The sequence below is a fragment of the Oxyura jamaicensis genome, chromosome 18 (genome assembly GCF_011077185.1).
Source record: "Oxyura jamaicensis isolate SHBP4307 breed ruddy duck chromosome 18, BPBGC_Ojam_1.0, whole genome shotgun sequence".
Classification (NCBI taxonomy): Eukaryota; Metazoa; Chordata; class Aves; order Anseriformes; family Anatidae; genus Oxyura; species Oxyura jamaicensis.
The window spans coordinates 11,298,593-11,318,867 of NC_048910.1; the positions used below are offsets into that span (position 1 = coordinate 11,298,593).

The following is a 20,275-nucleotide window of genomic DNA, read 5'->3' on the forward strand; positions in this document are numbered from 1 at the left end:
TCCCATTTCAAATAAACAAACAAAATTTACTGCCGGACACATCTCTAAACCCTCAGCCCGGGCCAGCAAACTGCAGCTGCGATGTAATAAGCACATAAATAAAGTTTACAGCTAAACTGGCCTGACCCAGTATTGCCCCGAGGTGCAGAAGCAGTATCTTGTCATTAGTATGCAGAACACATCGCCTTAATGTCTGCTCATTTGTTCTCAGCCCACTCGGCTCTATAAATCTCCACAAAAGGGCAAGGCAGGGCTGCGGGGGAGAGGGGGGAGCGTGGCCAGGCCAGGGGGATGGGAACAGCCCCCGGTCCCGCATCCCGGCCGGCCGAGAGCATGGGCGACGGGGGCTCTACCTGCATTTATTGCTCCCTTCAGGCATCTGAGCCTGCTCGAGGAAGAGGAGCAGCAGCTGGGAAGCACATGCACTTGCCCAGTGAAGCAGAGGGAAATGAAATACCCCTGATATTTCTGTAACAGCAGTGGTCTGAGGGCTACCTGTGTGGCTGGACACCTTGCCAGCTGCTTGTAGTGACCACAGAGTGAGCACAAACACAGCAGGGGCATGTAAAAAAAAAATAATTCAGTACTTTTTTTTTCCATTGCTTTAAATGATCACCCACCCTTTATACCCCTTCATACAGTGTGTCCCCTCACCACCCACTCCACTTGCCACTCCATCCCTAACAGCACTTGTGTAGGTCTACAAAAGCACCGCCCACAGCTCTGGGCTGCACATGGGTTTTGGCATGGGTAACACGGAAACGTTGTGGTTTGGGGAGAACTCCTGCAGTTACGGTAGCACCAGGATCAGCAGCGCACCAACAGCATCCCCAGCACCCAAACTCCGGTGTGATCTCCCTGCACGGCAGCCTTGCATCTCCCGGGCAGGTTGTGGTGGGATGAGAACAAGCCCTCTGATGTGCTGTCCCACGCAGCCCTGTCAGAAAGCAGCTTCACCGCACAGAAAACTATTTTTTATACAGGGAAATATTACCGATCCTTCTCTGTCATCAGTCTTGTTGGGCTCTCCCCGACTTGTCTGAAGAAAGCGAAACGTGATTTATTTTCTGACAAAAAAAAATAGAGAGAGGAGCAGTGCAGAGCAGCCACACAGCAGATCAAGCACCTGGGGAGCAGAAAAGGAGGTACCTGGGATGGAAGGTGCCAAAGGGAAACAGCACTTCACATCGATCAGAGTCTGCTGGCCCAAAAATCAGAATTTTATTAGGCTACAAAAATCTAATTAGGCTACAAAAATCAGGAAAATTGGTGCATGAGGCACAGGGTAAAAGTATGAATTACACCAAAAAAAATCACTTCTTTGCAAGCAAAGGAACTTCCCCTCCCAGATGACACTTCAGCCCAGGACTGGCAGCAGGGAAGCTCAGCGTGATGTTGGGAAAATAGAAAAGCAGCTTAAGAGACCAGAGCCGAGGCGGGGCTGGCTCCAGCACTGACCTGTCCCTGCCCCACTGGGGCGTCTCCTTGCCCAGCCTGTGCAAGCCAGATGTTACCTCGCAGACAAGCAGACCTGGTCAGAAAGGTGAGGCTGCAGCCAAAAAGCATTTGGCAAAAGGTAGGGAGGAGACTCAAAATATACACACTTCTCAAGTGCGTAACCAAGTGTAAAACCAAGCACACGCTCCCTGGTAGTTTTCTGCATGCTAGAAGCTAGAAAGCCTGAACTTCAGAATTTTCCTAGTACGTACCAGGAAAGCCATAAAGTTACACACTCTCCAAGATTCCAAGTATTTAATTTTCATTACTTTTTAAATAATGCAATCTGCAGACACACCAAGTTCACACTTTCTGGAATTCCACCAACATTTGGACGTACACAAGATGTGGTGTTCCAACAGCGTGCAGGCAACCTCTGCTCTGCAACAGCCTCCAAAAATAAGGAAAAAATGCATCTCCTACAATAGGGGATTTAAGGGCAGAGACTAAAATTATGGGTAAGGTTTGAACTGAAACTCAAGGCTATAGACAGTTTGCAAACCTAAGCCCAGGTGTTGTAATTGAGTCACCTGGCTGCATTGCATGCATACAGTGCCTTTAGATTTTCTTTTTAAGGAGCTGAATCAGCAGATCCCATCCGTTCCCACAGCCTTCGCTGCAGGTTAGCAAGAGGAGCTCGAATTCAGCACGGCGTTTACCCAGTGTCATTCTGGATTGGGGTGGAGGGGCGAAGCCTGAGAACATTTCTGATGTCAGAAACAATCAGGAGATGCGAGGAGGTTCCACACAGACACCAAATTGGTGATGAAACCACTAGGTGTTTTGCATCTCGTTACACTGGAGGACTTCACTTTGTAACCGTGCACCCCACTGGTGTTAAACACGTTCTTGTACCTGAGCGTAAGATTGTATTTAAACATGCAAGATCCATTAAATCTGCCCTGGTGGCGAGGCAGGTGACCTCCCTTACCTCAGGTGGGAAACCAGCACATCCGGCCTCTGATGCATCTCTCAGATATGCCAACTTGTTAGGTGATAATTGACACGCAATAAATCTGGTTTTTAACTCAGTTAATTACCAGCATTGCGCTCATGAGTAATATGATAGCATTTAAGGTGTGGCGCATTTTCCATTACAGAGCCCTGGCTGCATGAATTCCATGAGAAAAGTTTTCTCCTGGATGCAGCTCTGCAGCAGGCAGCCCCGCTCCAGCCTGGGCTTTTAACCCCAAAGCATCCCCCCAAATGTCACGCTGCAGCCTTTTCTGCAGAGCAGCCCTCGGGGCTGCACCGACACACGCTGGCAGCACTGCTGTCGGTGAACCCGGGCTAATTTCATACCACTCCCAGCCTTCCCCCTTCTGTAACACCATGGCACTTGCATCAGTGTCAGCAATACCGGATGGATTGAAGGGTATTATGCCTAAAAAAACAAGGAAGGAAATATTGCAACCGAGCCAAAGACCTAAGAAAAACCAAGTCTGAGGAACTGAGCACTCAGGTTCCCAGATGGAAATCATTCTGAAAGCGCGGTTCAGTTCAGTGCAGCAGCAAATTTAAAGTTTGTGGCAAACAAAAACACAAAGCCTCAACAGGAGGAAGATCTCTAGGAAAGGACAAAGCGGCTTATGAGAACACCTCTGTGATATAACAAGCAAGCTCAAAACACAACATCTGTAATCCAGACCTCACACAGCTCTTTGGTGTACCCTCAGCAGAGCCCATTGAAACAAGCTTCTCTGCTGGAAAAGCTGCTTTTCCAAAATACCCTTCTGCAGGCAGGTATTTTCAGTGGAACCTGCATCAAGACTCAGTGTAGAGCAGCTTTCTTCTCAAAAAGCTAGAGGAAAAAAAATGCATGTACTCCCCAAAAGTCCTTGGGGCAGAAGTATTGAGCTAGGATAGGGAAGGACTGCATTGGTTTGAAGCACTGGGGCTTCAAACCCAGGGTCACTCATGTCCTTAACTGCCCTGGAGCTTCTGATGGAAGAGGAGGGCTTTGCATGGTTATATGGGCGCTGCACAGGGAAGGAGAGGAAAGCAAATCTGCATGGGTCCAGCCTACACTCAGCTGCCTGACCCAGCCCAACGTCCACGGGAGGGAAACACCCACAGACCAGCTCTGGCCAAGGGTTGTCTTACAATTAGGGCAGCGTCAGGCCCTAGCTGTGATCCAGACACGGCCAGAACCAAGGTAGGAACTTCTTCCCCAGAGGAAGCCCAAAAAGCTCTGCCCTGCAGGGCCTCCAACACAGCCCAGCCACACGCAGAAAGCCTCAGCTTCAGCCCAGCCTGCAAACATTTCAGCATCCCACCCCCTGGGAGCTCTGCAGGTAGGAACACAAGGCAACCAGCAGCTCTTTTTTGTTCTCTCATCACATTTGAACCCTCCACCTCCAGGACAAGGCTGTACAACTGCTCCCATGCACGGATTTAGACGGGGCTGCCTGAAGCCGTACCCCCTGTTCTCCTATAAAGAGGGACCCGACGCATTACTACCCAACCTCACAGCAATTTCAACCTCACTGCCTTCAAGCTGACACATTTCTGTCAAAGAGACAGAAAATAGAGAAAAAAAAAATCCCTGCAGATTCTCATCTTCCTTCTGTAGCCTCCTCAAGCCATTGTTTTGCAGTACAAGTATTTCAGCTCTCACTGTACCAGGGAACAGGATTAGACAGGTCACCGTGGAATCAGATTACAGACTTTTACCTTTTTAACTTCTCTTCTCAGCACGTAGGCTCGAGAACTGACACCCGGCGAGGGAGCAGGCAAGGGACAGGCATGGGTGGAGGTGGCCGCCAAACGTCAGTGATTCAGAGCGATTTGCCAAGTCATTGGAAGTTCTCACGATTCCAGGACCTAAAACAAAGAATCGGATGGGCTAAAATTAAAGGGTGCAGAAGCTAAGAATTTTACCCAGCCCATACAGGCAACACAGGGAGCAGAGTATGAGAAAGCGTCCTGCTAGAACCTTGCCCCAAAGGGCTTTATTTCCCATGCGGTTCAGAATTGCATTTGCCCTCCCAGCTCCCCAGGAGGATGTCCCAGGCTGGTCTGGGAGACATCAAGAGACAGAGGAGAGGTAAAGTCCCATTCCAAAGGGTAATCACTCCAGTAAAAGCCCACGTCAAACTTGTTATGTCTGTTTCTAATTTACACCTATTAAAGCTCATTACAAACTTTTCTGATAGCTCAAGATAGCTTACGCTCACTTTCCCTATTGCAAAGGGAACAGGGCTGCCTGTCCCCACACCTCCCGCTCAGGAGCGTCATACAAATTAGATAATAGATGCTTAAAACATCTTTATTATTATTCAAAACATCTATTAAAACTGAGCCTTGTCACTGTAGTTAGTAGTACTCCTGCTATATATTCCTTGTAGTTAGCATTACTCCTACTATACATTCCCAATTAATATCAACACTATTTGGCTTTGAGTGTAACATTTTTCCCCCCATGAAGCACAGAAGTTGCTGAATTTATTGTTATAATTAGACTCAAAATACAAGGAGCGCAAAATGACTCGCCCAAATTTACATGAGGCAGCCCTGGCAGAGAGCAAACTCCTTTTCCCAGTAGATCAGCACCCCATTCATTGAACCGTTCTTCCTCTATTAATCTCCCAAATGACACGAAAAAAATATTAATTAGCAAATTAATTAGCTTGTGTTGTTTTCCTTGTTCCCCAATTACGCATACATTCATTAACGTTGTTCCCTACCACCTCGTTACTTCAAGTCGTAGGAATGCCCAGGTGTTAAGAGAACCTGTGCAGACCTGAACTGCCTCAAGTCCAGACACTGCCGCGTGTGGGACACGCGGGTCCTTCGCTGGACCCAGAACACAAATCTAATCGGATCCTGCACCCGTACCAGGCAGCACAACGTGCCCATGAGCTCTACACCAAGCTGTGGTGGAGCACCAAGAAGTCTCCATCCAGTCTGGGACCCAAAGGCCAACAAGGACCTGGTGCGAAACACCACGGCCACGAAATGCCCAAGACTCATGGTCACAAACCACAAAGACGCTCTGGCTTGTAGAAGAGGCGAATTTCTGTGCTTTTTCTAGCAAATCCCAAGAAGCCAAGATGCAAAATTAAATAATCCCACGTCTCCTCTGCAGGGTATTGCCCATGAGAAACGTCCCAGCATTCAGGGGGTGCCTCACTTCACCGCCCTCTGCCCATCTCGCAGGCGCTACGTGCTCAAGGGGAAGCACTGCTCGCTCCCAAGGCTGCGGAGCAAAACCAGGGCAGATTCCCCTCAAACACCAGCCTCTGATATCAATTCGGGGTCTAATCCCCAGGGGCATACATTGCAAGATTTGGTCTCAAAACTTCTGAAGAAGGCTCAGACATATGGTTTTAGCTGAGACATCTCCATTTGAGCAATTTGTCTCTCTCAGTTACAGGGATAACGAAGACAAACGGGTGCAAGCTGCACACCAAGAAGTAGAGATTCTGAGTTTGTTCCCCTGTTAAGGGAGCCATGCACTAAAAACATACGTCTTTAATGGCATTCTTATGGTATGTACAGTATATATTACATTTGTGATGGTTTCATCACACAAACAGCAGAAGCCTCCAGTATTTTAACCAAAAGCCAGAGCAGGCGGGTCTCTGTTGTCCCAGATGAACCTCAGAAATGAAGGACATCAGCACACCAAGGGCTGGAGCCACCTGCTGCAGGTCCTCTGCTGGGGACCTCGTGGTGCCGAGACAGCCCCAGCCCACCCCAGCCAGCCCTGCCCCCAGCCCAGCCTCTGTGGGGCTCCAGCACTGCCTCAGACATTTTGGCACATCCCAAAATGGCCCAGAACACCTTCGTTAATAAAGCTTGAGATAAAGACTAACGCAATCCCTTTCACAGGCTTCTGCTGGGTAATTACAAGCCTATCACTTCTGAGTTAATTACACGCAGCTAGAGATGTTATTACGTGCAGATGGAAAAACATCCTACCTGAAACAAGTTCCTTCTGCCCTTAGCTGGCTGATAGATAAATATTTCCAGCGAAGAGGAAAGCTGGGAAGTCTCCTTTCGAACGGCGAGCATGCCGTTGTGCAATGCCGCTCCCTTCGGAAAAGGGAGCTGGGATCCAGAACACCTCGGGGGGAAAGGAGCCCACCAACTGGGGGTCCTGGTGACTGCACCATTCACACCTCCAGGGCTGCAGGACCGAGCCAAGAGCTCGGGGAGAGGAACCCACGTCCTCGGGAGCACCAGGAGCATCGTTTGCTCCAGAGCCTCGCAGATGGGTCACTGGGGAGCTCCGGGTGGGCACCTGCAGGCAGCTGGTGGCAAAAGGTGATTTTCTCCTAGCAGTAGCAGGGAGGCATAATAGGAACAGGGAGTGATTGAACAGTGGCAAGCCTTGGCCCCTTATAAACTTAGCTTCATTTTCAGCTGATAGCCAAAGCATCCCCCTCCTTGCTTTGTGGGGGGCAGTTTCTGAAGGCAGAACGTTTCCAGACAGCACATGTAGGACATGCAGTGTGGAAGCCCACACAAAGGCATGAGGAAGTTAATTCCCCCCCCCCAACTGCTGCTCTATTTTAAGCAGAGAATTTTGGAAAAGAAAACACATGAAGAAACCCTGTCAAGCTGCACCGATTAATAAATGCCAAACAGATGCACACCATCCTCTGCAGGATGATGTATGCGACAGGCCAGGGCAAACCCCAGCAAATGCATTTCCGAGCTCACCGCCTGAGGGCTCAAACAGGTAGCGACAGAGAGGGGGGGGGTGGAAAAATCACAATTATAAAAAGAAACTGTTGGGGAAAACACTGAAAACAGGGAGGCGAGAAAAGTGACAGTCGGGTTCAACAACGGAGGTGGTGAAAGGAGCTGGAGACAAATAGCTGCCGGCAGCGCACCGTGTTACTGGAGAGGTGGCAGCCCGGATAACGGTGCAGCCCAGGGGCAGTTTGGCCGTGGGGACCCACGGGCAGCCCCCCGGGGACAGTTTCCTACAGCTGCCGTGGCCAGGGGGTCTCCGCTGTGCACCCACGACAGGAGCGCACGCAGAGCTGTGCACGGAGCAGTGGCTCAGCTCTTGTTGACAGCTCCAAGATGGAGAGAATTCGCCCTCCCCCTCCTCACAAGCTAATCCGGTATTTAATTAAACTCCAGGTGAAAAAAATAAAAAAATAATAAAAAAAACCACGTGTTATTTTCCAGTGTGAACTTGGCTGGTGGCTGTTTCCAGCCCTGGGTCTCCCTCTGCTTCCTGAAGCTGGGAGCGTTCAGGTATCAAACACCTTCTTGGAAAGGTGCATCACCTCCTCTCCTGCCATTCACCCTGTTTAGGCAGTGGACTGAGTCAATACTTGAAATATTTGCCATCAATGTGTCAGGCATGTAAATTAGCATTTAAGTCCTGATGCTTGTACCCAATTAAAGGCTTCTTAATCTCCCAATGCTCAGCCAGGGCAGCGCTGCCAAGGAGGAGCCGTTCCCAGCCTGCACTTCGCTCCTGGTCCCTGCTACACAAAAAGCCACCTTTTTTTTTTTTTTCAGAAATTCTCACTAAAACCAGCCCCATTCCCTGCCCGGAGCCCCGGCAGCCCCTGCCCTTCCAGCTGATCCAGTGGAGCGCCCATGCAGCTGCTCGGGCACATTTTTGCCATTGCGCACCCACCCCTGCGACCAGGCAGGAGGAATGCAGCGCAGTCGGTCCTGTTTGCTTGTGAAAACCTCTGCCTTCGCTATCAAGCACAGAACTGAAACCATTTTCAGGACATTTGCTGACCCTCCACACCCACTCTGCAGTATGTGAGGCCGGTAATTATTTACCCAGCAAAATATTAAATAAGGAGAGGAAAAAAGCTTCCAGGACAAGCAGAGCTACTTATCATTTCCTTCAATCTAGGGCTGGGTTTTGGAGAGTCATTTGCCTACAGGTGACTGACAGCACCGTTTTATGATGAAATGCTGCTTGCAAAAACATCTTGCCTAAAAATGGTTCCACCAGAGCAAATAAATTCCATCGGCTAATCCGACGCTGCCACCCACAAAACCTATTGCTCATGGATACAGATGCATGAGGCCAAGACGCGGCACCAGCAGCGGGTGAACTGATTTAACCGATACCCTGAGAGATTCTGCACCTTTGGAATGGCAACACCAAACACCGATTTTATTGCAAGCTGCCCTTTGAGAGCCAGGGATCACACACAATTACAAGGCACAGGCGAGCACTGTGTGGCCCGTTCTCGGTCTCAAGCATCTTTGCATGCCCAGGCCACCACCCTCAGGGTGCTGCTGCCTCTGGACACGTGCTCCTCCCTCGGGTGCTTGCACTGGGCAAGTGCCACACGAGACAAGAAGGAACACGTTTCTCCTTTGTGATGCATTAGGACTCCAAAAAGCACTTCCTCGGAAGAAAACCTTTTTTTGAACTGCCCGAGACAACAATAATGCAAATGCACAGAAGGGTTTCCTCACTTCCAAAGTGAGGAATTAACATTAAGCGCATTTTGCACCCTGTTCTTGCTGATGCTGATGGGTTGTGTTGTGCAGTTAGATCAGACTTCATTTCTGGGTGACTAAATAGCTGTGCTAAGTTACAGGCAAGCAGCCTTATGCAAAAAGCTCTGGATGCTGCGCTACCAACCTCAGCGACGTGCTCGGCAAACACAAGGGCCACCCATTGCCATTGCAAGACCCCGGGGCAGGTGGTGGTCTCCAGCCCAAGCTAGGTCCCCCGCCCTCCTCACCCTGCGTCACCCTGCCCTGGGCAGGACCAGCCACCCCCCTGCTCCATCCAAGGGCAGCTACCTAGAAAAACACTGGCTTTACATAGCCTTTTTTCCATCCCATTTCAGACTACAACCAGACCCCCAGAAGACTCCCAGATGATCCAGTTCAGGTCAAAGCGCAGTTTCTGTGACCTTCCATCACTTTGAGGGCCTTCAAGGAGCTTCCCCTGCTCCTGCCCCTGGGTTAGCTCACGCGTGCTGCTCAGTCCCTGTGAGACTCTCAGGCCGCAGATCGACATCGGGGTTGGGAGCAGATGCAAGTCAAAAAAAGTCAAAAAAAAACAAAAAACACACAAGGTAGAGATTTCAGAGACTTACAGAAGCATAAGGCAGGGAAGCTAATTAAACCAGCTCAGGTGTTCCCCGCACCTCGGGCTAGTGTCAGGAAAAAAAGAAAAAAAAAACATGCACACACAGAGGAAGGCAATAGCCCATAATATGCACCTCGGTGCTTCTCAGAGGCTTTTACCTAAGCGTTGCCACAGCGATGTGTACATAACTCTGTCCTTGCTCTGAACCGCAGTCAGCAGCCTGACGCGGCGCCCAGCGGTGGGTAGACAGGTACCTGCCAGAGCAGATGGGGGTTGCTGGGGGGCAAAAGCCAAATGCTGAGCTGGCTGCGGAGCTGGGTCGTGCTGGCAGCCCCTGCCCTGGGGGGAGAACTGGAAACCCCGAGAAGAGCGAGCCTGGGGGGCACCAGAAGGCTCTGCGCAGACCCAAACCCACCTGCGCTTGGGAGGAAGAGGAGGCCAGCAATAGGAGTGCCTGAGAACGTGCAAGGGCAGAGCAGGAATACTTTATTTCAGGAATATTTTATTTCAGCTTCCAGGATTCAGCTCCCACAGCCCAGTAGCAGAGCCCCATGGTTAACCTCCCTCCACTCTGCATCCCTGGAAGGAAAACTTTTAAACGTGCTGAAAGCCTCCAAGGCTCACTGGGTTTACTGGAGGAAAAGCTCCCAGTTCCCCTGGGCTGTCCTGTTCCATGTTCTAGGTGCAAGTCCCACGTGGGTCCTGCTGCTGCTTTTGCTCAACACGGCCAATGGTGCCATGTCACAAGCGGGGACAGCAGCAAGCTCCTGCGCGCCTTCGCTTCCCAACCCAACAGGAGCAATACTTAAGGGATTCACATCACTCTGAGCAGCTTACAAAGCATCGGAAGGCATTACTGGAACAGACACAGCCAGAGACATCTGCTCGCTGTGGACCAGAGCCGCATCCCCAGCACCCAGCCGGAGCGGACCCTTTTGGGGATCACCCCAGCACCGTCCCCGCCGTGCTGCAGGAAGCAGACTGAGGGACCCAGCAGGGCCAGGCTCCGAACTCCAGCATTTTCTGAAGCAGTTCTGTTGAAACTGGCAGCTTAATTAGCAAAAATCCATGGGTATAATTTAGGAAGAAATGTCATTTCCAAGTTAATGAGAGAAATATTTTAATTACAGTAGTTAACATGTAATGCCTGTGCCAAAATGCTCCCCTGGGATGGCCACGGGTGTTTTCCCTGAACATCAAGCGACAGAGAGCAAAAGAGGGAAGGGGGAAGCACGAGGGGAGGACTGCAGAGAGGAAGACAAGCAGCAAGGAAAGACTTTTGTAAAAGCACAGCAAACGTCTCGAGCCCCTGGTCAGTCACCAGCGGACATGAAACCACGGACCAGATAAACCAGATAACCACCGTGCCTCGCTCACCGCCCAACAGTTGGCAAAAGCCAAGGGGCAGGAAGCTTTCTCCTGTGAAGGCAGCTGCTGGGGGTGGTATTTGTTTTCTCTGCACGGCTCAACAGAAACAAGACTTTCCTCATCAGTTCTGCAGACAGCAGTAAGTAGTGTTTGCTCTTGAGTCGAGTTTCTTTCCTGCTGCGGTCTCTGTAATGCACCCAGGTCCCTCTCCCCCTCGGAAACCCCTCCGGTCTGCTCAGTGACCGCAAGCCCCGCTGCCCCCAGACAGCACCATAGAAATAGCAGCGGTTTTACTGACATGGCCTGATATGCCAAGTAGCCAGGGCTGGCAGGTGAATCACTGATCCACACCATCTAAGGACAGGTTCTCAGCTCTTTATTATTCCTGAGTCACATCTGCTCGTACGCAGGTTCTTCACACCTACTGTTATCAGTGAATAGCCGAAGGAAGAACGGCTTCAGCTGCCTTCGAAAAATATTTCCTCCTCTTTTCAGCTTTTACAAGGAAGGGTCCAGCGGCAGGCTCCCTAACAAGCCATTGCATCTGTTGGGATTTAAGGTTTTGGCTACTCAAAGTAATTAAGAGGTTAAAAAAAAAGGGAGAAAGAAAAAGAGGCCTAAAATAAAACTGGACTCATTGTTTACTTCCCCGTGTTGGTTTTTAGATGCTATCAAGCTCCTAAGCAGGAACTCAAACAGCAGGGACTCACTTTGATAAAAAATCTCCTTCCTCCCTACTGCAGGCATCGGGGTAGGAGCTCCTGTGGGCTCGCAGTCCCGTCCCTCGGCACTCCCCAGATTAGGAGACTGGGATTCTCCAGTCACACAGACACCAAGCACCCCTTCGGGCTCACGAACCCCAGGAGCAACCCACAGGACCTGGAAAACTGTTGGTGCCTGGCTCTCCGAGACAATTCCCTTCCCTCCTCATGGAGGGATAAAACACGCTGAGCCAGTGCAAGGAAGGATGGACGCAGGAGGTTGGCTGGAGCCCCGAGTTTGCAATACATTTGATCAAAATACTTCCAGAACACCCAAAAGTAAACTTTTCAGCAAGTCGAGCACTCCCTCAGCCCTTCCTTAACGGCAAAGAGCTACTAACAGGCTATAAAAACTTCTAGCTCCATTTCTTTGCAGGAAGCAATAGAGCGGTTTCTGCTGGGCATCCGCCGCCTGGGGAAATAACGGCAGCGAGCCACGATGGGAGGAGGCGTTCCAGGGATCTCCACGGAGCTCATCGACCCAAGGTGGCCACTCCACCCGCTGGCAGGGCTGGCTGCGAGGCAGCGTGCACGGCGGCCCCCAGCCCTCGCCTCCCTCCCGACGGGAGGCCCACCTTCGGCTCCTCGCCACGCCGCGGCCTGTCGAGATGACGGATGCCATCAACGCGCGGGGTGAGCGCTGGCTGCACGCTAAGCCACCTGTGTCATCTGTCAGTCCTCAAGAAGACACTGCTAACCACAGCTTCAAATTTCCTGAAACTGGAGATAATTGTTGGTTTTGGCCGAGGCTCTGAAATGTGCCCAGAGCACCAGGCTCAAAGGCTCCTCAGGAGCGCGTGATTTAATAGGAGACGAGAAACCCTGACTCCAGCAAGGCTCCAGGCTGGAGAGAGGCTCCAATGTGCTTCAACAAGCTGCGTTATTGCTTTTTAATATTCCTCCTAAACCACCTCTGCTTCAAACGCCAGACCAAAACACCGGTTAAGGACTGGGAGCTGTGATTAAAGCAAAGCCATTCCTGCTGCTTGCAGAGCCACACGTCTCCCTGCGTGCACAGGCCTGGGGGGCTGTCACCAGCTGTCACCTCCCCCCCAGGGAAGCACTGAGATCTGGAAACCAGCAGACATTTGGGGGAACAGCCTTGGGAATGGGAGCAGGGCACAGCTTCAGTGCCCCTGGACACAGATTTGGCAAAGCCTCCCTAAGTAGAAGTTTTAACTTCCCAGGCAGAGCCCAGGTGCCCAAAGGGTAGGAATTGGTTTCCCTGAGTTTGGGGTTGTGTTTTCCTCCAGGTAGAAATGGAAAAAAAAAAAAAGTTTTGCCCTTTTTTTAAAAAAAAAAAAATGCACGCCAAGGCCTCTAGCAACCACATAGCCAGCTCCACAAGGAACACACAGGGCAGCAAATAAGGTGGCTCACTCCTGAGCTCAGGGCTGCCAGGATCAGGGGCTGCTTCAAGCAGAGTGACTGAGAGCACCCCTCAGGGCTTCTCACCCTATATCTCCTGGGCAGCAGGGCCTCGTTTTCAGCCAGAGCCCCGCAGCCCCCAACCACGCTCAGCTGCAGCAAGGATGTCACGGGGCTCCCTCCACTTCCACCCCTCCTCACACCGGCTCTTTGGCAACGCAGTGACCCCAAGCCTCCCTCTTTTTTCTTGCTGGCCCAACAGCCGCGGCCTCGAGATGTTCCTTCTCTCATTGTGCGCCTCATCCAAAGCCAATATTTAGATTGCACTTTGCCCGGGCAGGCTGCACGTCCCCCAGCAAGGTTTGCTGCACACCTCGGACACCAGGGGAAGGAGGGACTTTGTGTGCCACCGCAGGTCACCCTTCGCTGCTCCAGCCCCAGGAAGGTGGCACAGGACCACCAGCACGTCCCTCCGCTGCTCAGACCCACCGAGGGAGCCGGGGACCCCTCGGAGCTGTGCTCAGCAGCCCCGGAGAGCGAAGGAGTTAAAGCAGGCTCATTGCTGAGGGATTTCTCCGTAATCTGTACACATGTCATGGGGATCAGGGCTGTGGGTGGTAGTGCTAGTCTGTGGCAGTTGCTCGGGCCCATGGCTCAGCACCTGACTCGCTCCGAAAGCCCTCTTATCCAAGCAGTTTTCAAATTTAATTAAGAGGGACCTATGATGGGCTTAACACCGCCGCTGTGCCGGCCCGAAAGCTCTTTCAGGAGCTCTGCACAAAGGCCGGAGGGAGCGGTGTCACAGCACAGGGACCGTGGTGACACGGGGAGGGGGGAGGTTGCAGAGTTCCACCCAAAACCACCAAGTAACAGCTGGGGGGGGAGGGGGGAAGTGAAGGTGATGCTGAGAGCAAGAGGTCAGATTCTTTTCTGCCGAGGTAATGGTGGAACCAAGAGGAAACGCAGGTTAATAAAAAACGGGCTCTGCTGGTTAAAGTTTGCCTGAGCGTGCAGAGCACCCGCAGCCCCCACCCTGTGGTGGGAGCTGAGTAAGGAGCAGCTGGGGGGGGGGGGGGCCCGGCGAGGGGGCAGGTCCTCCTGCTGGGGAAATTGCCAGCTATCGCAGTTCAGATGCACCAACCCCAAAGGATGGAGAATGGGCTGCCAAGCTCTGACACCTGCAGAGCAGAGAACTCGGCAGCGCGGGGCTTGCTCAGAGCTGCCACCCCCGCCGGGAAGGCAGCAGCAGGTCGCGCTGCCTCCTGACCCCAGACCCCGTCCCCAGTTCTGCCACAAAACCCACCACAAGGAACCCAGCAGACAAATTTTAACTCCCTTCCAAAAGCAGATATTGCGTTCAACAAAAAAGCATCCACTGTGGGTGCTAAGGCAATCCCAGGGCTCATCAAGGGACATTAATTTTAATGAGTTGTTTTTTTCCTAGGACAATCTCATTCATTCAGGGCGCAGACCATCGGTTTGACAGCATAATGGTGAGGACATCGGGCAGTGCTCCACGAGGCACACCCCAGCTAATACAAGCAGGCTGACAAGGGATTCCTTTCCAAAAACTGGTCCCAGACAAGGCAAAGCCCCCTCATGCAGGGTCTGTCTCCAGGGGCCCCACAACTCTGCTCGCCCCCAACCACCATGTGCTCCCACCACCGAGCGCTCACATCACCACCAGCCTCAATCTTGCTCTTAAATGCCTTGGGTGGAAGTTGTTAAGTGCTGACACAATTACCTGGCTGGCAGCAGCTCTATGCCCTGACTTGAAATTTGGAGCATCATTCTGAAGTTGGGACTGAAGGGTTTGGGTCCAACCCCCCCCTTCCCATTTTTGGCTACCGGGCAAACTCACTGAGAGCAGGAAATTAGGAATAGAAACAGTCTCAGTATCAATACTTCACCGAGTCTGTTTACCATGGGCTATTTGCACTAGATAATCGCTCAGAAGTGTCTCACCTCCTCAGCTCTTCAAGAGCCAAATGATGTAATGGAAGTGGCATCCGGAGCGGGAGCCGATGTGAACCAGCGTAACCCGTGCCCAGCAGGAAATCGCTGGGGAGCACCAGACACACCAAACAAAACTTCTCCCCGATGCTGCCCATAGCCAGGGCACAAACGGGTATCACCAGGAAAGCTCTGGGGATTTGGGGGAATTTTAACTTAGTTGTACTGTCGGGGGGTCTTCTCTCCCTGTGAGAAGTGCCTGGAGCATCCCTGCACCCAGAGGCACGGGGCAGCGAGCAGAGACCAAACAGCCCAAGGAGCACAACAGCCACCTCCAAACCATGACAGACCCAGAGCATCTCGTACAGGGTCCCCACCTCAAGCAGCATTTATTCCCGCAGGAGGCAGCCACATAAGAACAACGCCATCCTCGCTGCTGGGAGCCGCCGAGGCGCTGAGCTGCAGGCACACGAGCGCAGAGCAGCAGAGGGCTCCTGGGGGGCTTCCCTCAGGGCCACCCTCACACCGCACCCCAAGTGCTCCCACATCCCTGCACCCTGGGAGATAATTCAGCATAGCCAAAGGCTCTGGCATCACACTCCCAGTGATCTCCCACGATGAGATTTGTTAATCCAGGTGAGCAGCAGTACAGAGCACAACTGCCTCGTGCTCAGCAACCACAGCCGTGCCCACCCACCACCCCAGCCTCTCCCACCACCTCTCATCCACCCACACACGTCCAAATGTTTCCTGTGGGCGCTCTCAGGGCCAAGCAGCCGCTGCCCAGCCAGGGACAGCTCTTAGAAGAAGCCCCCAAATCCCACCCCACATCCCCAAGGGGCTGCAGCAGGACACAGAGCAGCCAGGGGAGCGCACACAGGGAAGGGGACCCCGGGAGCTGAGGACGATTTAGGTGTCACTGCCGCCTCCAGCTCCTTTCAGCTCTGTGGGCATGCTCTAAAATGTGTGCACGGGGACCACAGAGACAGGCCTACACGATCTGCCTTTGGCAGACCTCAAAAAGAAACATCTTGCCATTTCATCCCGCTATTAAAAAAAATAAAAGCAAAGCGCGAAGGGGCATATCACACGATTAAATATCCACAGCAGCTAAGAGAAAGAGGCGGACAGGAACACAGGAACCCAGAAGAAAAAAAAAAATCTGCTTTTTATTATTAAACTATTATCTCAAATTTCTAATAAGCAGGTTGGAGTTTAAATTACAAGATCTCTAACAAAGTCAGGATCCAAACAGTTCAGGAGCCCACAGATAACAATCGCCTTCCCCCAGATCGGTTTCAAGTCATTTCTTTGCACAGACAAAGCTCCCTTTCACAGCAGCAAAGAGGGACCTCGGGGTTTTATTACCCATGGAGCTGTGGCCCTGAGGATGCAACAGCAGGGATGGAAACAGGTCCTGCTTCCAGGGCACCTGAGCAGCAGCAGGGATGGGACAGCGAGGCCACCACGGTGCTGCACTGGGGACAGGACACAACAGGGCTTGGGGACAGTCCAGCTCCAGGGGATGTACCCTAAGCCCCTGCTAAATGCAGCCTTGCAAGGACTCCCAGATTTAGGAGAAGAGAAGGGAGCAGGGACCCCTCCCCTTGTGTCTCATGGCCACAGGGTGCTGTCAGAGCTAAGCTCCATGGGGGAAAGCCACTGGAGGGAAGCGAAGGAGCAGCTCCATCCCCACAGAAGCAGCCGCATTTGGATGATTTGAGGGAGGCAGCCAGAGCCAAACGATGTGCCACAGCTTGTTAGGGGCTGGCTTAAGCCTTGAAGCATCTTTTACTGGTAATCTTGCAGGAAGGATATACCAAGCCTCTGATAAGTTTGAGCAGAGCTTTTACTTAAAGGGAAGAGACATTTGATACTCGCTTGGGAAGGTGAAACCAGGCTAGGAGCAAACCTTTGGCCACGTGATAACAGAGCTCACGGACCAAAGAGCAGTGCTGTCTCAATTTCAAGGACCACAAATCACTCCTCCTACAAAACATTGGATCTGGCATCCTTGATGCCTTCTTCAAAAGTATCCTAAACCAGAAAATCCAGGGTTAGAGCAATCCCTTTAGGACAGGAGTTCCCAGACGGTTTGGAGGACCTGCAGATTGTTCCCTGATTCCTCCTAGCCCCCATACCCAGTACCTCTGCGTTCTGTGTGTGCGGCTTATACAGAGATCCAAGGTGCCTTTGAAATGTAGATACCCCAAACCCAAGGAGACTGAAGACACCCAGTGCATTTTCAGATCAGGCACATCAGAAACTTCACCAGAGGAGCCTTCAGGAGCTCCTTGCCCAGGTCCCACCAGCTGCTGGCAGCGCCTCTACACTCCCTCCCCACTGCCTGAAGAGGCAGCCAGACTTGAACTAATTGGGATTAATTGAGCAGGTGCAATAGCACACTGCATCACACCATGACAACCGGCTTGCCTGGAGCTGGCTGGTGTTCCCCAGCATGATGACATGGCTCAGGGCTTGCATCCCCAGGGACCAGCTGGCTGGCACAGAGCTCATAGGAGATTGCAGGCAGAGCCGTGCCAGACAGCACACCCTCAGTACAGGGAAGGATTTGCCCCAAAACTCTGCCCCTTCCATCACACTCACCAGCCTGCTCCCTTCCCCAGCCACGCAGTGTGGGCTCTCTGCCCCACACTGCCTTTCCCCAAGGGCCTTCCCCTCTCACACAGCACAGCTTAATTTCACCACGCCACCCCAAACAACCACCCATCCTCTCCGTCCCACTGCGATGCCAGAGACGCACAAAAAATGGGGCAAGTGCCCCAAATCAGGTACTCAAAGCCATCCCAAGGAGACAACCACCATCGGTTGGAGGTGATGCATGTGAGAGCAGCTCTTCCTTCCACCAACAGCCCAGGAGGCTGGAGGAAGGCCACTTCACTCCTGCTCTGCCAGCAGCCCATATATCACCCTGAAAAACTTCCCCTGCACCTTGCCAGCCCTGCCTCCCCCTCCAAGATTCCTCTAATTAATTCAGGAGAAAATTAATTACAGCGGGATTTTCAGAAGCACGGCATCTAATGATCGACTCCCTCTGCTCTAAACCAGATAATCTCGGGCTCCTATTTGCTCTGCCAAACCTCGCTCCCTCCGCCTCCCCCTTCCCACCCGAACACAATGCCGCCACCTAAATTAGGCAGGGAAAGAGTCGCTTGGCAAAGACGAATCAGAGCGCTAAGGTCAGGCCCCGAAAAACAACAGAACTGCCTAAAGAAACCCCAGCGTTAATCCCGTCATGCTTCCGCCAAAGATTCCCCTTTTCAAGTGTTTTCTTCCTGGTAAACAAAGTTCTCTCCATTGGGCTGTGAATTTCAGGACACGGTTGCTTAGTAATCCCGGGCTGCAAACCAGGAGCTTCGCCCTCCCCCTTCACCCTTCCCAACCCTCGGAGGAGAGCAGAGGGTTTATTAAAAATAATTAAAAGGCTACAGAAATCCGAAGGCAGGACAGAGCTGATTTAAGCCATGATCATTTCTGCTGCAGGTGGACATTGCTCGCAGTAGTTTGGATTTGCAGAGATGCTCCCCATGCCCTTTCAGCTCATGCCGCAAGCGCATCACTGGTGCGGTGTCACCTGCACGCTGGTTTCCAGCTCAGGCTCAAGGTTTCTCCTCCACAAATGCTGCCCAAGCAGCAGGAGCTGCCGTGTGCCTGGCTGGTGCCCAGCAAAGGATGCAGCAACTGCAGGCAGCACCCCGGGCACCCAACCCACCTCCAAAGAGCGAGGGCTCAAAGAGGAAGGTATCCACAGCTTCTCTGGGCAACCTGTTCCAGTTCCTCATAGTGAAGAATTTCTTCCCTGTATCTAATCTAAATCCACCCTCAGTTTAAAGCCATTACTCCTTGTCGTGTCCCTACACTCCCCGACAAAGCTGGAGGTGCTGGAGCCATCCCCCCGCATCCCTGAGCATCCCCTGCAGAGCACACAGGTGAGAGCCCCCAAGGGCACCGCACCGCCACTCACACCCCCAGCACAACCACAGGGGAGCAGAGGTTTGGAAAAAAAATCCCTTTGCCTGCCCTACTTAAATCTCAGGGAGCATTTCAGCAGTGCTCGGAGCCCCAGAGGACACGTCGATGTTTGTGGTACCCGGGCCAAGAGCAGAGAGGCCCCTGCATGCCGCGGGCTCCCGGCAGCACCCGCGTGGACCAGCACAGGCGCCGCGTCCCAGAGGACTGCTGGCAGCCTGCTTGTAGGCAAACAATAATCCCCAGCTCGGCTTTAAACGGGTCAGGAGCCTTTCAGTCCACGGCCTGGCACCGCCTCAGTTTCTGAAGCCCAGATCCCTCTGACATGAATAGGAGTTCGGCGCCCAAGTCCATCTGGCCCCCACTCACGGCATCATCCGAGACGCCCAGTCTGGGCAGCTCCAGTGGTGCTCCCGGCCCTCCTGGAGATCATGCAGCTGCTTCCAGTCATCCTCGAGTCCTGCAAGGCGCTGTGACCATGCCACGATCCCAGGCCCCCGCGAGCTCCATGTCCCTGCGCTTTGGCAGGCACCAGCCCGGGTCTGGCAAAGAGAGCGGGAGCTGCTCGGAGCATCTCCCTCCCCTCAGGCTCCTCCAGGCTGCCCTTCTGCTGAAGGGTTGCTCCAGCTCCTCACTAATTACATTAGCCTCTCTGAGCTATTATATAATAAACAAAAAATGCATTTGCCCGGGTGTCAGAAGAGGGGACTGCCAGGAGCCAGGGCTGACAAGAAGCAAAGCTGCGCCCCCAGCTCCCCACCGAGGATAAGACCCCCCCAGCACCCAAGGTGCCTTCTCCCCCCCATCTGTTCACTAACAGGTGGCTGCCTCGTAGCACAGACAAGATTTCAGCAGATCAAAGCAAGCTCCCACTTATTTCAGCCCCTTAAAACGCCATTTAAAATTTGACCATGTGTTACTTTGCCCGGGGTGAGGAGACTTCTTTCTCCCCAGAGCTGGCGGGCACTCAGCTTCTCTGCAGCATGTTCAAAGCATCCTCTGTGCTCACCTCCCTTCCTCGTGGCTCTCACCAGCCCAGCAGGGGAAGAAGCTGAAACACAGACAAGAAGCTCGGGTTCAGCAGGGCTTCAGCACTTCAGCATTGCTCTGGCTTAGCCCTGGCTGTGGAGCCACCCGCCCTGCACCGGTGCTTGGCTGGAAAATTAGCCAAGGAAAAAACTAGCAGAGTTTTAGCGTGGAAACCAACCGTGGATGTATACAAAGCTGCTGGTAAAGTCACTTGACATCTGGGGAGAGAACTTTTCACCAAAAAGATAAAGGAACTGACTCTTGCAATACTCAG

The 20,275-nt window shown here is 52.5% G+C and overlaps 1 long non-coding RNA gene across 1 annotated transcript in view; it reads right to left on the bottom strand.

Moving 5' to 3' along the window:
- Positions 1 to 20,024, bottom strand: part of LOC118175718 — a 113,955-nt gene extending 93,931 nt beyond the window's left edge. Inside the window, exons 1-2 of the long non-coding RNA XR_004755093.1 lie at positions 19,893 to 20,024; positions 4,171 to 4,320 (exon numbers count right to left, since the gene is read on the bottom strand). This is a non-coding gene — a long non-coding RNA (uncharacterized LOC118175718). The remainder of the gene's footprint in view (positions 1 to 4,170; positions 4,321 to 19,892) is intronic.
- Between the last annotated feature and the right edge of the window lie 251 nt (positions 20,025 to 20,275).